The 18,382-nt window shown below is 33.6% G+C and overlaps 1 long non-coding RNA gene across 1 annotated transcript in view; it reads left to right on the forward strand.

Annotated features, from left to right (window-relative positions):
* The window catches only part of LOC144579879 (uncharacterized), a 487,785-nt gene extending 470,106 nt beyond the window's left edge, over nucleotides 1-17,679 (forward strand). Inside the window, exon 6 of the long non-coding RNA XR_013528453.1 lies at nucleotides 17,605-17,679. This is a non-coding gene — a long non-coding RNA (uncharacterized LOC144579879). The remainder of the gene's footprint in view (nucleotides 1-17,604) is intronic.
* Nucleotides 17,680-18,382: the final 703 nt, after the last annotated feature.

Consider the following 18,382-nt stretch of genomic DNA (forward strand, 5'->3'; position numbering starts at 1 on the left):
ACAACTAACAGGAAAAACAGCCACTTAGCATCAAAATGGCAGTATCAAATTCACACATAACAATATTAACCCTAAATGTAAATGGACTAAATGCACCAATCAAAAGACACAGACGGGCATATTGGATAAAAATCCAAAACCCATCAGTGTGCTGTATCCAGGAAACCCATCTCACATGCAAGGATACACAAAGGCTCAAAATAAAGGGATGGAGGAAGATTTACCAAGCTAATGGAAAGCAAAAAAAAAAAGCAGGAGTTGCAATTCTCATCTCTGATAAAATAGACTTTAAAGCAACAAAGATCAAAAGAGACAAAGAAGGCCATTACATAATGGTAAAAGGATCGATACAACAAGAAGAGCTAACGATCTTAAACAGATATGGACCCAATGCAGGAGCACCCAGATACATAAGGCAAGTTCTTAATGACTTACAAAAGGACTTAGACTCCCACACAATAATAGTGGGAGACTTTAACACTCCACTGTCAATACTAGACAGATCAACCAGACAGAAAATCAACAAGGATATCCAGGGCTTGAACTCAGACCTGGAGCAAGCAAACCTGATAGACATTTACAGAACTCTACACCACAAATCCACAGAATACACATTCTTCTCAGCACCACATCACACCTACTCTAAAATTGACCACATAATTGGAAGTAAAGCACTGCTCAACAAATGCAAAACAACTGAAATCATAACAAACAGCCTCTCAGACCATAGTGCAATCAAGTTAGAACTCAGAATTCAGAAACAGACCCAGAACCGCACAGCTTCATGGAAACTGAACAACTGCTTCTTGAATGTTGACTGGGTAAACAACGAAATGAAGGCGGAAATAAAGAAGTTCTTCGAAACCAACGAGAATGAAGACACAACGTGCCAGAACCTCTGGGACACATTTAAAGCAGTCTCTAGAGGAAAGTATATAGCAATAAGTGCCCATATGAGGAAAATGGAGAGATCCAAAATTGACACCCTATCATCAAAATTGAAAGAGCTAGAGGAGCAAGATCAAAAAACTCAAAACCCAGCAGAAGACAAGAAATAATTAAGACCAGAGCTGAGCTGAAGGAGATTGAGACACGAAAAACCCTTCAAAAAATCAATAAATCCAAGAGCTGTTTTTTTGAAAAGATCAACAAAATAGACAGACCACTAGCCAGATTGATTAAAAAGAAAAGAGAGAACAACCAAATAGATGCAATAAAAAATGATAAAGGGGAAATCACCACAGATTCCACAGAAATTCAAACCATCATCAGAGAATATTACAAACAACTCTAAGCACAAAAACTAGTAAACCTGGAAAAAATGGATAAATTCCTGGACTCCTGTGTCCTCCCAAGCTAAACCAGGAGGAAGCTGAAACTATGAATAGACCAATAACAAGGTCTGAAGTTGAGGCAGCAATTAAGAGCCTACCACACAAAAAAAGCCCAGGTCCAGACGGGTTCACAGCCGAATTCTACCAGACACACAAGGAGGAGCTGGTACCATTCCTTCTAAAACTATTTCAAACAATCCAAAAAGAGTGAATCCTTCCCAAATCATTTTATGATACCAACATCATCCTGATACCAAAACCCGGCAGAGACCCAACAAGAAAAGAAAACTTCAGGCCAATATCCATGATGAACATAGATGCAAAAATCTTCAATAAAATATTGGCAAGCCGAATGCAACACCAAATCAAAAAACTTATTCATCATGATCAAGTAGGATTCATCCCAGGGATGCAAGACTGGTTCAACATACGCAAGTCTATCAATGTAATTCACCACATAAACAGAACCAAAAACAAAAACCACATGATTATCTCAATTGATGCAGAGAAGGCATTTGACAAAATTCAACAGCCCTTTATGCTAAAAACCCTCAATAAACTCGGTATCGATGGAACGAATCTCAAAGTAATAAAAGCTATTTACGACAAACCAACAGCCAATATCATACTGAATGGGCAAAAACTGGAAGCATTCCCTTTGAAATCTGGCAGTAGACAAGGATGCCCTCTCTCACCACTCCTATTCAATATAGTACTGGAAGTTCTAGCCAGAGCAATCAGGCAAGAAAAAGAAATAAAGGGTATTCAAATAGGAAAGGTGGAAGCCAAATTGTCTCTATTTGCAGACGACATGATAGTATACCTAGAAGACCACATTGCCTCAGCCCAGAAACTCCTGAAACTGATAAGCAACTTCAGCAAAGTCTCAGGATATAAAATCAATGTGCAAAAATCACAAGCATTCGTCTACGCCAATAACAGACTTAAAGAAAGCCAAATCAAGAGCGAACTGCCATTCGCAATTGCTACAAAAAGAATAAAATACCTTGGAATACAACTCACAAGGAACATAAGAGACCTCTTCAAGGAGAACTACAAACCACTGCTCAACGAAATCAGAGAGGACACAAACAGATGGAGAAACATTCCATGTTCATGGTTAGGAAGAATTAATATCTTGAAAATGGCTATACTGCCCAAAGTAATTTACAGAATCAATGCTATCCCCATCAAGCTACCATCGACTTTCTTCACAGAACTGGAAAAAACCACCATGAACTTCATATGGAACCAAAAGAGAGCCCGCATAGCCAAGTCAATTCTAAGCAAAAAGAACACAGCGGGGGGCATCACACTACCGGATTTCAAACTATACTACAAGGCTACAGTAATCAAAACAGCATGGTATTGGTACCAAAACAGAGATGTAGACCAATGGAACAAAACAGAGGCACCGGAGGCAACACAACATACATACAACTATACAATCTTTGATAAACCTGACAAAAACAAGCAAAGGGGAAAGGATTCTCTGTTTAACAAATGGTGTTGGGAAAACTGGCTAGCCATGTGCAGAAAGCAGAAACTGGACCCCTTCCTGACACCTTACACTAAAATTAACTCCAGATGGATTAAAGACTTAAACATAAGACCTGGCACCATAAACACCCTAGAAGGAAATCTAGGCAAAACCATCCAGGACATAGGAGTAGGCAAGGACTTCATGAAGAAAACACCAAAAGCATTGGCAACAAAAGCCAAAATAGACAAATGGGACCTAATGGAACTCCACAGCTTCTGCACGGCAAAAGAAACAGTCACTAGAGTGGATCGGCAACCAACAGAATGGGAAAAAATTTTCGCAGTCTACCCATCTGACAAAGGGCTGATATCCAGAATTTACAAAGAACTCAAACAGATTTATAGGAAAAAAACAAACAAGCCCATTCAAAAGTGGGCAAAGGATATGAACAGATACTTTACTAAAGAAGACATATATGAGGCCAACAATCATATGAAATAATGCTCATCGTCACTGGTCATCAGAGAGATGCAAATGAAAACCACATTGAGATACCATCTCATGCCAGTTAGAATGGCGATCATTAAAAAATCTGGAAACAACAGATGCTGGAGAGGATGTGGAGAAAAAGGAACACTTTTACACTGTTGGTGGGAGTGTAAATTAGTTCAACCATTGTGGAAGACAGTGTGGCGATTCCTCAAGGCCTTAGAAATAGAAATTCCATTTGACCCAGCAATCCCATTACTGGGTATATATCCAAAAGTCTTTAAATCGTTCTACTATAAGGACACATGTACACGAATGTTCATTGCAGCACTGTTTACAATAGCAACGACCTGGAATCAACCCAAATGCCCATTGATAATAGACTGGATTGGAAAAATGTGGCACATATACACCATGGAATATTATGCAGCAATCAGAAATGATGAGTTTGTGTCGTTTGTAGGGACATGGATGAATCTGGAGAACATCATCCTCAGCAAACTGACACAAGAACAGAAAATGAAACACCGCATATTCTCACTCATAGGTGGGTGATGAAAAATGAGAACACGTGGACACAGAAAGGGGAGTACTAAACACTGGGGTCTTTTGGGGTGAAAAGGGGAGGGCCAGTGGGAGGGGGAGGTGGGGAGGGATAGCCTGGGGAGAAATGCCAAATGTGGGTGAAGGGGAGAAGAAAAGCAAAGCACACTGCCATGTGTGTACCTATGCAACTGTCTTGCATGCTCTGCTCATGTACCCCAAAACCTAAAATCCAATAAAAATTAAAAAAAAAAAACAAAAAAAAACACAAATCCTACACATGCTTCCTTATGTGTAACATGGTTTGTTACATGGAAGTATTTCTCTTTTTTTGAGCAACTACAAATGATATTGTCCCCTCCATGCTGCCCTGATGATATTTACTCTACCCTGACTCAGCTCTGTGCTGCCCACATACCACCCAGGAAAAAAAAAAAAATAAATGTTTAGTCACCAAGAATTACCAATAAAAAAATAAGAGTTGAATTCTCAGCAGAAACAATGCAAATAATAAGATAGTGTAATAATATCATCATGATACTCAAAGAAAAAAAAATAAACTGCTGGACAAGAATACTATATTCATCCAAGATAACTTTAAAAAGAAAAACAAAATAAAGACTTTTCCACAGAAATAAAAATGGAGAGAATTTGTTGCCAGCAGAATTACCTTACAAAAATACTGAAGGATATTCCTCAGACTGAAAGTACATGATCCCAAGTAGGAGTTAGAATCTACATTAATCAACAAAAAGTGCTGCTAAAAGTCATTTTGTAATTATAAAAGACACTCTAAATACTCTTTATTCTCCTTTCCTCTATTCACCTATCTAAAATGTAATTGTATAGAAAAATATGTACATGTATTATTGGGCTTATAATACTTAGAAATCTAATTCACATGTAATATATTTGCCAATAAAGGAACAAAGGAGTTGGGTGGGAATAAAACTTTAATGAACTAAAAAAGACTACAATTAGTAAAATAATTATAAAAATATATTGCTAGGCTTATAATATTAATGAACATAGTATGTATAATAATAATATTACAAAAATGGGAAGGGAATAGATCTATATTTTGGTAACTTTTTTATTTATTAATCTAGTCCAAATCTAAAGCTTACAAAACTAACGAGATATGAAAAACTCTAGAACAACCACTAGAAATAAAAGTAAATAGAAACATATATGGAGGAAATCATTAATGCAATTAAAATTTCACACTAGAAAATACTCACTTAACACAAAACAAAGCAGTAAAGGATCAACAGAGGAGCAAAAAAAGACAAGAGACATAGAGCAAACAAATAATAAACTGCAAAGGTAAATCCAGCCATATTAATATTATTATTTCATTTGAATTGGTTTAAAATTCCATTCAAAGTGCACAGATTGTCAGACTTGATAATATCTATGACCAAACTACATGTTGTCTATAAGTGACACACTTTAGATTCAAGGACGCAGCTAGATTGAAATAAAAAGAAGTAAAGCAAAGCACAGCACGTTAGCAGTAAACATAAGAGGCTGGAATGGCTTCACTAAGATCACACGGAACAGGTTTTTACAACAACAAAAAAATGATAGTGGATACAAATATGGCTATTTTATAATGATAAAAAGGGTCAGTTTATCAGAAAACTGTAACCATAAGCATACATACACCAAATAGCAGAATACTTAAATGAAGGGAGCCAAACAGATGAAAATAAAGTGGAAAAGAGGCAAGTAAAAAAATAATACTTGGAGAACACTTCATTTTCAATAACAGATAAAACACTAGATAAAAGATGAGCAAAAAATACAAGACCTATGCAACACTATAAACTAATAATAACTAATAGATATTTAGAGAACACTTAGAATTAGAATATACATTCTTTGAATTATCTGAGACATTTCCAGGATAGATCATATAGGACTTTATAAAACAGTTTCATTAAATAATTTAAAAATAGCAGTAATACAAGTGTTTTCTCTGATTGCAATAAAAGAAAAATGGAAATTAATAACATAAAAATGGAAGAAACTCACATATATGTAAAAATTAAACAACATACTCCTGAATAATTATTAGGTGAAATAATAAGACAATGAGAAATCCAAAATGCTTTGAAATGATTTAACATTAAGAAAAAACATACAAAAATTATGGAAAATGATTACAGTAGAGCTTAAGGAAAAATGTATAGCAGTAAATATCTATACTAAGAAATAATAAAAATTTTAAATCCAATGTGCAAAAATTATAAGCATTCCTATACACCAATAACAGAAAAACAGAGAACCAAATAATGAGTGAACTCCCATTCACAATTGCCACAAAGAGAGTAAAATATCTAGGAATACAGCTAACAAAGCATGTGAAGGATCTCTTCAAGGAGAACTGCAAACCACTGCTCAAGGAAATAAGAGAGGACACAAATAGATGGAAAAATATTCCATTCTCATGGTTAGGAGGAATCAATAACACGAAAAAATACATTAAATCAATATCTTATCTTTCCACCATAAGGCATTGACAATACAACAAATTTTACCTAAAGCAAGCAAAAAAAATTAAACAATAAAAGTTTGAGCAGAAGTTGAAGTAGAAAATAGAAAACAATCAATAAGACCAAAACTTCTGATTTTAAAAGATTAACAAAATTGACAAACCTCTAACTAAATTGAACATAGCAAAAGAATATTTAGATTACTGGAATGGAAAACAAGAGACTACTCCTCATATTACAGAAATGCAAAGAAATATAAAAATAATAATAACAATTGTATACCTACAAATTGGATATCATACATGAAATGAGAAATCTCACAAGAAGACACAAACTACCAAAGCTGACTGAAGAAGAAAAAAGCAATAAGTGCTATAACTAGTGAAGAGATTTACCTAGTAATCAACAAACTATCTGCAAGGGAAGACCCAAATCAACATGGGTTTATCTCTGAATTCTAACAAATGTTTACAAAGTAATGAAACAATTTTCACATATCCTTTGAAAAATGGAAAGAAAAGAAAACTTTGTAACTCACTCTATAAATCCAGCATTACCCAGATACTAAAACCAAACACATATAAAAAAGCAAATTAGAGACCAAATGCAAAAATTCTCAATAAAATTCTAGCAAACAAAATACAGAAGCAAATAAAAACAATTATATACCATGACCAAGTAGGATTTATCTCAAAGAGGTTTTTTAATATCTGCAAAATTAATTTTTCAGATATTAATAAAAACTTACATGATTGACTAAATGCCGAAGTGATATTTGAAAATATGAATCACTTTTTCATGACTAAAGAGAGAAAAGCCTTCTCACTAACAAAGAGTACAAGGAAATTTTCTCAAACTGATAGAAGTCATACATAAAAAGTTAGTAGATGTTATCATACAGAGTGATAAAAGACAAAATGCACTTTCCCTAAGATCAGGACCAAAACAAGAATGTTTGTTCTTGCCATTTATGTTCAACATTGAGCTGATAGAAAAAAAAAAAAAAAGAAATAAAAGGCATCTAGATTGGACATGAAGAAGGAAAGCTATCACTATTTTTAGGTGGCATGATCTTGTATGTAGAGAAACCTGATTAACACACTAAGAACTATTAGAATTAATGAGTTCATTAATAATTTACAAGATTAAAACATAAAATTCAGCTGTATTTTTTACCCTGGCAGTGAGTAATCTAGAAATAAATTAGGAATACATGCCTTTTGAAATAAAATATAAAAGAATAAAGTATTAGAAATAAATTTAGCAAACCAAATGCAAAACCTATACTCTGAAACTATAAATTTGAGTCCATTTTTAAATAAATTAAAGATGATCTAAATAAATTGGAAAATATCCCATGTTCATGGATAAAAGCCATAACATGGTTAACATGGCACTATTCTCCAATATAATCAATAGATTCAACATAATTCCTATTTAAATATAACTACTTTGTAAAAATTGATAAGGTGATTTTAAAACTCAGCTTACTGCAATAGCAAAGGATGCAAATTAGCCAAAACAACTCTGAAAAATAAAGAGGATAATTCATAGTTACCAATTGTATTATTTAGTACAAAGCACTGGTAATTGAGAGTGTGGTATGGCATAAGTGTAAACATACAGATCAATCTAATAAAATAGCCAGTCTAAGCAATTTCATATATCTGATATTTAAAACATATGGCAAGACAATTAATGGGGAAATAATAGTCTGTTAAACAAATAGTCATAGGACCACTGGATAGCCACTTGCAAAAGAATGAAGTGGGATTCCCATCTATAAAAATGGACTCAAAATGGATCAAAGATCTAAATAAGAGTAAAAACCATAAAAAATTATGAGAAAATATAGATATTATTCTTTATAACAAGCAGAAAGAGGAGGCTGACAAATTAAACTTTAACAAAATCAAAAAATTTTGTGCCTCAAAGAACATCAAGAAAATGAAAAGGCAGGATATAGAATGGGAGGAAATATTTTTAAGTCATATATGCTTTAACAAATTTGTAACTAGAATAGATAAAGAACTCTTTAAACTCAATATTAGGTAAATAACCATGTTAATAATAAGCAAAAGTTCTGAATACAATATTTTTTTCCAAGGAAGATGTAAAAATGGCCGATAAGCACATGAAAAGATGCTCGACATTTTTAGTCATCAGGGAAATGAAACGCCAAACCACAATGAGTTGTTACTTTACACACACTAGAATGGCTAGCATCAACAAAGTAGAGAACAACTGTTGTCAAGGATGTGCAGAAATTGCCACCCTCGTATACTGCCGGTGGTATTTGAAGATCATACAGCTACTTGGGAAACAGGGTGCCAGTTTCTTTCTTTCTTTTTTTTTTTAAATTTTTTATTGCATTTTAGGTTTTGGGGTATATGTGCAGAACATGCAAGACCGTTGCATAGGTACACACGTGGCAGTGTGTTTTGCTTCCTTTCTCCCCTTCACCCACATTTGGCATTTCTCCCCAGGCTATCCCTCCCCAGCTCCCCCTCCCACTGGCTCTACCCTTTTTCCCCCAATAGACCCCAGTGTTTAGTACTCCCCTCCCTGTGTCCATGTGTTCTCATTTTTCATCACCCGCCTATGAGTGAGAATATGTGGTATTTCATTTTCTGTTCTTGTGTCAGTTTGCTGAGAATGATGTTCTCCAGATTCATCCATGTCCCTACAAACGACATGAACTCATCATTTCTGACTGCTGCATAATATTCCATGGTGTATATGTGCCACATTTTCCCAATCCAGTCTATCATCAATAGGCATTTGGGTTGATTCCAGGTCTTTGCTATTGTAAACAGTGCTGCAATGAACATTTGTGTGCATGTGTCCTTATAGTAGAACAATTTATAGTCCTTTGGATATATACCCAGTAATGGGATTGCTGGGTCAAATGGAATTTCTATTTCTAAGGCCTTGAGGAATCGCCACACTGTCTTCCACAATGGTTGAACTAATTGACACTCCCAACAGTGTAAAAGTGTTCCTTTTTCTCCACATGCTCTCCAGCATCTGTTGTCTCCAGATTTTTTAATGATCGCCATTCTAACTGGCGTGAGATGGTATCTCAATGTGGTTTTCATTTGCATCTCTCTGATGACCAGTGACGATGAGCATTTTTTCATATGATTGTTGGCCTCATATATGTCTTCTTTCGTAAAGTGTCTGTTCATATCCTTTGCCCACTTTTGAATGGGCTTGTTTGTTTTTTTCCTGTAAATCTGTTTGAGTTCTTTGTAAATTCTGGATATCAGCCCTTTGTCAGACGGGTAAACTGCAAAAATTTTTTCCCATTTTGTTGGTTGCCAATTCACTCTAGTGACTGTTTCTTTTGCCGTGCAGAAGCTGTGGAGTTTTATTATGTCCCATTTGTCTATTTTGGTTTTTGTTGCCAATGCTTTTGGTGTTTTGTTCATGAAGTCCTTGCCTACTCCTGTGTCCTGGATGGTTTTGCCTAGATTTCCTTCTAGGGTTTTTATGGTGCCGGGTCTTATGTTTAAGTCTTTAATCCATCTGGAGTTAATTTTAGTGTAAGGTGTCAGGAAGGGGTCCAGTTCCCCTGGACATGGCTAGCCAGTTTTCCCAACACCATTTTTTAAACAGGGAATTCTTTCCCCATTGCTTGTTTTTGTCAGGTTTATCAAAGATTGTATAGTTGTAGATATGTTGTGTTGCCTCCGATGCCTCTGTTTTGTTCCATTGGTCTATGTCTCTGTTTTGGTACCAGTACCATGCTGTTTTGATTACTGTAGCCTTGTAGTATAGTTTGAAATCCAGTAGTGTGATGCCCCCCGCTGTGTTCTTTTTGCTTAGAATTGACTTGGCTATGCGGGCTCTCTTTTGGTTCCATATGAAGTTCATGGTGGTTTTTTCCAGTTCTGTGAAGAAAGTCAATGGTAGCTTGATGGGGATAGCATTGATTCTGTAAATTACTTTGGGCAGTATAGCCATTTTCACGATATTAGTTCTTCCTAACCATAAACATGGAATGTAATGAATAAACTTAGAGCTACTCCATGACTCAGTATTTTGACTTTCGATCTTTAAACTTGCACTAGTACCCTAATACTTGAATCAGTATAATGTTCAATATCAAAAAGTCATTTATCATTGAATGAGTCACAATAAGCGGTCCTGTATTACTCAGGCATTTAGGTTGTATATGTCTTGCATTATATTAATAAGTAGTCAACATAAATAACTGTCATATAGCATGACTTTACAAACTGAAAGAAATAATCAGTCATAACTGCACTTTAATTATAGTCTCTCTGGGATCCTTTGCATTTGTCACAGGTAAAGTACATTAGAGTAATAAAACTTAATGTCAAATAATAGAGATCATGTTTCAGTAGGAAATAACACTCTGTTTTCTATAGCAAAAGTTATAAAGCAGAATTTTGGTTACCCAATGATAATTGGAGACCCAGCAGCCATTTAAATGTCTCATTTAATGTTACAGAAACACTCACCTTCAGTTTTGATATTGAACATCATATTGATTCAAGTATTAGAGTATTAGTGCAAGTTTAAAGATTGAAAATCTATGAACAGTGAAATGAGGAATGTGGCAGGGTGAGAGAGAAATTGATGAGCAGTGCAGCAGAGAATTACAATATAATTTCCTATGGAAAAATTGTTTGAGCTTGAAGGGATAAAGCGCTTTGTAAAGGTATATGGTGAAAAAAGAATGTTGCTTCTGCACTTATGGACTTCTTCCAAAACTTTATTTCTGTTGGCTGGCAAAAACACTTATTTTGTGCTTTTGTAAATAAAAAATGAATCAATATTAAAAGAATATTTACTTCCTAATAAGACCATATTCAGACAATGACTTTTGTATCTGTCATTCAGTAACTAAGGTTGTGTGTACACGAGGAAGAGCTCAGATCATACATTAGGTGAAAAACAAATAAATATACAATGTTTGATATCACAGGAGAAATTTAACAAACTGATAATATGTTTAAAATATATATAAATTTTCAGTGTTTGCATGCAGTTAGAACCTTCAATTTAGGAAAAGATACATATAATATATAGTATATAAAAATCACATTTAAAAAATTTTAAATCGAAATGAATTTGGAGTATGCCAGTGACTTAAGGTAGAATAGATTTAACTTTATAACTGAAGCTTATTTTCTAGATTCATTGATGTAACTGAAACATCAGTTTACCATTAGTCCAAAATAGTAAAATTAATGACTTATTTGTGTTATTAATCACCTATTATTAAGCATATCTTTAGCTTTTTATCATAAGCATCATCATCCATTGATTACAGATGAGCCTATCTTATTAGCTAGTTGGCAAAGAACAATATTCAGAAGGCTGTGCTTATAAGTGCTTTTGCATTTTAATAAGAAAGAAAAGTAATTCAAACAAGGGTAGATTCTGTCTTAGGCATTTGTCATTACATATTTCCAGTTATTATATCATTATACTGCATCATTCACCAGAGAACATTATTCTACATGCTAAATTGAGTGATGCACTAAAGTGACAAAATTTTAATCTCCACTAAAATTTTAAGACATACAGCTATATTTGGCTGAAGAAGCTGTCACTGATTCATTTATAGATTTTTCCCCAGCTGCAATAAAGTTGCAGTCATTTCTTCAAGCCTATCATACATTAAATAAAACAGTGCTTCAATTAACTCAATTTCCAGGAGTGGGAGCTGGAAATAAAATTTCTTGAATAGGATGTGGTGTAGTCAGTTAAAGGAAAAATCATCTTTTAAAATTCAAAAATAAAATATTCTTTTTATTTAAAATAATAGTAATCAAATGATGCCATGTGTAGTGAAACGTTACAATGATTTTGAAGCCAAAATATCAAATGTCACTTGCATGGGAATTAAAAAGTACTAGTACCAACAGTAATGGGGCATTTAGAATTGTACAAAACCTAAGTCATCTCTATATTCATAATGATGAAGAAAAAATGATACCATGTATAGCCTCCTGAAGTTTTTATCCCATATCCATTCACATTTATTGAGTCTCTTCATGTGTATAACCTATTATTTCCTAACCACTTAAGAATATTCATTTTCTAAATTAGATGCAGAGCTTATTGTGTTTAAAATCAACCTAGAGAGATATATTCATTCTTTTATGTAGGTATGTCGTAACTCGAAGGAGTTTTATAGAGGTCAGGAAATAAAAGACTAATGTCAGCCAATGGAATTTGGAAAAATAAAATCAGTTGCCAGAATCCTTTTATTGGAAGCTGATGGCTATGTATATCAGTGGATATAAAGAGTAAAAAGATGAAAATATTTCTGAATGGATGAGAACAGTAATGGTTGTTTTGAATTGAGGATAAACATGATATATTAAGGCAAAATTGGACTACTGCCTTTCTAAAATAAAGAATATGTGCTAAAGGACAGTGGGAAATGAGATAGGAGAAGCAGGACTTTGGATATGAGTAATATAAGTAAATACCATATTTCCTATGTGATGATAAAATTCATTACAAAACAGTATATACTTTTTTATTTTTAATTTTTGTGGGTACTAGCAGTTGAATATATTTATGGGATATATAAGATGTTTTGATACAGGCATACAATGTGAGATAAGCACATAGTGGAGAATGAAATATTCATCCCTTCAGGCATTTATCCATTGTGTTACAAACAATCCAATTATAAATGTTTTAGTAATTTTTAAATGTACAATTAAATTATTTTTAGTATACTCACCCTGTTATGCAAGCATATACTAGGTCTTACTCATTCTTTCTAAATATTTTTTGTACCCATAAAGCATCCTCATTTTCCCCCACCCTCAATGCCATTCCCAGCCTCTGTTAATCATCATTCTATCCTCTATCTTCATAAGTTTTAATTTTTAGTACACACAAATAAATTAGAATATGCAAAACTTGTGTTTCTGTCTGGCTTATTTTACTTAACATAATCACCCCAAATTTCATCTATGTTGTTGTTAATAACAGGATCTCATTCTGTTTTGTGAATGAATAGCACTCCACTGTGTATACGTACCACATTTTCTTTAACCTTTTCATCTGGTGATGGACATTTAGGTTCCTTCCAAATTTTGGCTATTGTGAATAGTGCAGCAATAACCTAGAAAATATATCTCTTCAATATCTGATTCCCTTTCTTTTAAGTGCAAACCTAAAAATGAGATGGATGGATTATACATTATCTCTAGTTTTAATTTTATTTTTTAAAGATTTTATGCAAATTGAGAATTTTTAGTTTTTTGGGGGAGCCTCCAAAATGTTCTCCAGGGTGGTTGTACTTATTTGCATTCCCACTAACAGTCTACAAGGGTTCGCTTTCCTCCACATCCTCCCAACTTTTGTTATTGCCTGTCTCTTGTATAAAAGTCATTTTATCTATGGTAAGATATTATGGTAATTTTGATTTGCATTTCTATGATAATAACTGATTTTGAGAACTTTTTTATATACCTGTTTTCCATTTGTATACTTTCTTTTAACAATTGACATTTCAGATCTTTTGCTCAGTTCAATAAGATTGTTAAATGTTTTTAATAGAATATTTGAGCCCCTTATACATTCAAGTTATTAATCCCTTGTGAGACAGATAATTTTCAAATATTTTATTCCACTCTGTGGGTTGTGTCTTCACTTAATTGACGTTTCCTTTGTTATTTAGAAATTTTTTCATTTGATGTGATCCTGTTTCTCCATTGTTGCTTTGATTGCTTGTGCTTGTGGGGTATTGCTCAAGAAAACTTTGCCTAGTCTAATGCCCTAGAGAGTTTTCTCAAGATTTTCTTTCAGTAGCTTAATAGTTTGAGGTCTTAATTTACATCTGTAACCCCTTTTGATTTTACTTTTGCATATGGTGAGAGATAATGGTCTAGTTTTATTCTTCTGCTTATGGATACCCAGTTTACCCAGCACCATTTATTGAAGAGATTATCCATTACCCAATATATGTTCTTGGCCTCTTAACCAAAAATGAGTTCACTGCAGATGTATGGATTTATATCTGGGTTCTCTATTGTGTTTCGCTAGTCTATGCATCTGCTTTTATGGCAGTACTATGCTGTTTTGGTTGTTATAGTTCTGTAGTATAATTTAAAGTCAGGTCATGTGAGTCCTCTGGTTTCGTTCTTTTTGCTCAGGATAGATCTGGCTATTCTGTGTTTTCTTTTATAGTTACATATCCATTTTAGGATTTTAAAAAAAAATTTCTGTGAAAAGTCTTACTGGTATTTAAATTGGGCTTGTATTGAATCTGTAGATCACTTTGGATAGTAGTGACATTATAACAATATTTATTCTTCCAATCCATAAATTGGAATATCTTTTTTTTGTTCTCTTTAATTTACTGCATCAGTGTTTTATTTGTTTTTATTGTAGAGATCGTTCACTTCTTTAGTTAATTCCTAGGTATTTTATTTTATTTGCACCAATCATAATGGAATTATTTTCTTGATTTCTTTCTTTTTTTTGAGACGGAGTTTTGCTCTTGTTACCCATGCTGGAGTGCAATGGTGCGATCTCGGCTTATCGCAACCTCTGCCTCCTGGGTTCAGGCAATTCTCCTGCCTCAGCCTCCTGAGTAGCTGGGATTACAGGCACGTGCCACCATGCCCAGCTAATTTTTTGTATTTTTAGTAAAGACGGGGTTTCACCATGTTGACCAGGATGGTCTCAATCTCTTGACCTCGTGATCCACCACCTCGGCCTCCCAAAGTTCTGGGATTACAGGCGTGAGCCACCGCGCCTGGCCCTTGATTTCTTTTACAGATTTTTCACTGTTGGAATATAGAAACATCACTGAGTTTTAAATGTTGATTTTGTATCCGGCAACTTTACTGAATTTTTCAGTTTTTATAGTTTTTGGTGGTGTTTTTAATTTTTTCCCCAATGTAAGATCATATTATCTGCAAACCAGGATAATTTCAAGTCTTCCTTGTCAGTTTAGTTGCCCTTTGTTTCTTTATCTTGTCTGATGCTCTACCTAGTCCTCTAGTATTATGTCAAATAACAGTGGTGACAGTGGGCATTCTTAACATGTTTCAGAGCTAAGATGAAAGACTTTCAGTTTTTCCTTATTCAGTATAGTACTAGCTATGTGTTTGTCACATATGGCCTTTATTATGTTGATCTATGTTCTTTCTATACACAGTTTTTTTCTGAGTTTTTATTATGAAGGGATGTTGAATTTTTGAAATGCTTTTGAAGCATCTATTAAAATAAGCCTATGGTTTTATTCCTTTTTGCTGTTGATATAATATATAATTAATTGGTTAGCATATTTTGAACCATCCTTACGTTTCTAGAATACATCCTGCTTGGATGTGATAAATGCATTGTTAATGTACTGTTAATAAATAATGTATTATTAATAAATCCCACTTGGTTATGATGAATGTACGTTTAATGTATTTTGAGATCTGTTAGTATTTTGGTGGGGATTTTTGCCTCAAATTGCATGACAGATATTGATCTTTAGTTTTCTATTTTTGATGTGTCTTTGCTTTAAGTATCAGGGTAATATTGATCTTATTGAATGAGTTTGGAAGTATTCCCCACATCTTTATTTTTTGTAACAGTTTGAGTAATATTGATATTAGTTCTTCTTTAAATATTTGGTAGCATTCAGCAATGAAGCCATCAGATTCTGCCTGGGCTTTTCTTTGCTAAGAGACTATTTAGCTTTGACCTCACTTATACCTCTAGTATATAGATTTAAAAAGAAAAGTATTTAAAAATAATCATAGCCACAATAATTCATTAATTGATACACTATCTTAAAATATTCAAATTGTGGCATCAAAAACATAAAATATGAAGTGGATGAGTAAAGTTGGGAGAGGTTTTTAAATATAATCTAAATTAACCCATAATAAGCTTAAAATTAACTCTTATAAGATGTTTTAACTATGCCTAATGATAACTACAAAACAAAAATCTATACATTAGGTTTATCATTAGTAGATACCTATAGACTGAGTTTATCATCAGTAGATACACTAATAAGAGAAAAAGTTTAAATAATATAACTATAGAAAATTATCAAGCTACGATGGAAGATATCAAGGGAGAAAGAAAACAAGCATCAAGAAGATAGCAAGTAAAAAAATAAATAAAACAAAACAGAGTAATTCCTTACCTATCAATAATTACTTTAAATGCAAATAGGTTGAGTTATTCAATTAAAAGACATAAAGCGACTGAATAGGCAAATAGTAAGACCTAATTAGATGTTGTCTATGAGACACTTCAGTTGCAAAGACAAAACATGACTGAAAGTGAAGGTGTAGAAAAAAATATTTCATGTAAATGTCAACCAAAAGAGAATAGTGGTAACTATATTCATGTGAGTTTAAATAGACTTCAAGTTCCTAAAAATGTAATAAAAGACAAAGAAGGTGATTATACAATAGTAAATGGGTCAATTCATCATGAGGTTCATAACAATTATAAACATATAAATACTCAACTTTGAAGCACCAACATACAGCAAATATTAACAGATCTGAAGAATGAAATAGAAATAAAATAATAGTGAGGGACTTCAGTATTCCATTTTTAAAACAGATAGGCTGTCCAGAGTGAAATAAATGAGGAAACAGTAGACTTATGCAACACTATGGACCAAATGAAACTCACAGATACATGCACAGCATTCCATCTAACAGCAATAGAATACATATATTTTCTCAAGTACACAGAGAACATTCTCTAGTATATAGTATATGCTGAGCCACAAAGCAAATCTTATTAAATTTAAGAAAATTGAAATCATGTGAAGCCTCTTTTCTGATTACAATTATATAAAATTAGAAATCTACAACCATTGGAAAAGTAAAAAGCTCACAAATATTTATAAATTAAACAATATATTTTTAAAAATCCAGTTGGTTAAAGAAGAAATCTCTTTCATTAAAAAATCAAAGAAGATTCTTTTTAAATCTTGAGACAAATGAAAATGGGGAAACTTACCAAACATGCTGAAACTGGGGTTGTAGCAAATGGGGTAAGAAGAGGGGGGTTTATAGAAACAATCTCCTAAATAAAGAAAAAATAATAAACTAAAATGGGCTCAACTATACCACCAAGAACTACCAAACAGGTCTGCTGGAGTTTGCTGGAGGTCCATTCCAGACACTGTTTGCCTATCATCTGCAGAGGCTGCAGAACAGCAAAGATTGCATCTGTTCTTTCCTCTGGAAGTTTTGAAGAGCTAACTATCCAATATATATATATTTATGCTATACAGGAGCACCCAGAGTCATAAAGCAAGTTTTATATTCCTACAAAGAGACTTAGACTCCTACACAATAATATGAGAGACTTTAACACCCCACTGTCAACATTAGACTCATCAATGAGACAGAAAATTAACAAGGATATTCAGGACTTGAACGCAGCTCTGGATCAAGTGGACCTAACAGACATCTACAGAACTCTCCACCTCAAGTCAACAGAATATACATTCTTCTCAGCACCACGTCGCACTTATTCAAAATTAACTGGGCATGGTGGTGGGTGCCTGTTGTCCCAGCTACTGAGACTATTTTCGAAAAATTAGCATCATTAAATTTAAAGACATTTTAATAATAGCTATTCTGAGTGTTGTGAAGTGGTATCTCATTGTGGTTTTGATTTATACCCAAAGGAATATAAATGGTCCTATTATAAAGACACATGTGCCTGTATGTTTATTGCAGCACTATTCACAATAGCAAAGACAATTAGCCAATCTCATTTTCCTATGCACGTTATTTCAGGGGCAGATACATCATCTGTGTGATCTAATTAGAGTGAATCTTAGGATTCTTAATTTGGATGCTGGCACAAAAGTATTCTTTCTTCCATTTTAAGTGAATGAAGAAAATATAACTCATATTAAAATCAATGATCCTTTACTAGTCACAAATGAATCTAGTATTTGGATGAAGATTGCCCTATTGGATTACAGAAAGGGAAGTAGAAGGACAATGAGTTGAGATTTATATCTACTGGATCATTTAGCACTATTGCTCGTTATAATTTGA

The sequence above is a fragment of the Callithrix jacchus genome, chromosome 17 (genome assembly GCF_049354715.1).
Source record: "Callithrix jacchus isolate 240 chromosome 17, calJac240_pri, whole genome shotgun sequence".
Taxonomy (NCBI): Eukaryota; Metazoa; Chordata; class Mammalia; order Primates; family Cebidae; genus Callithrix; species Callithrix jacchus.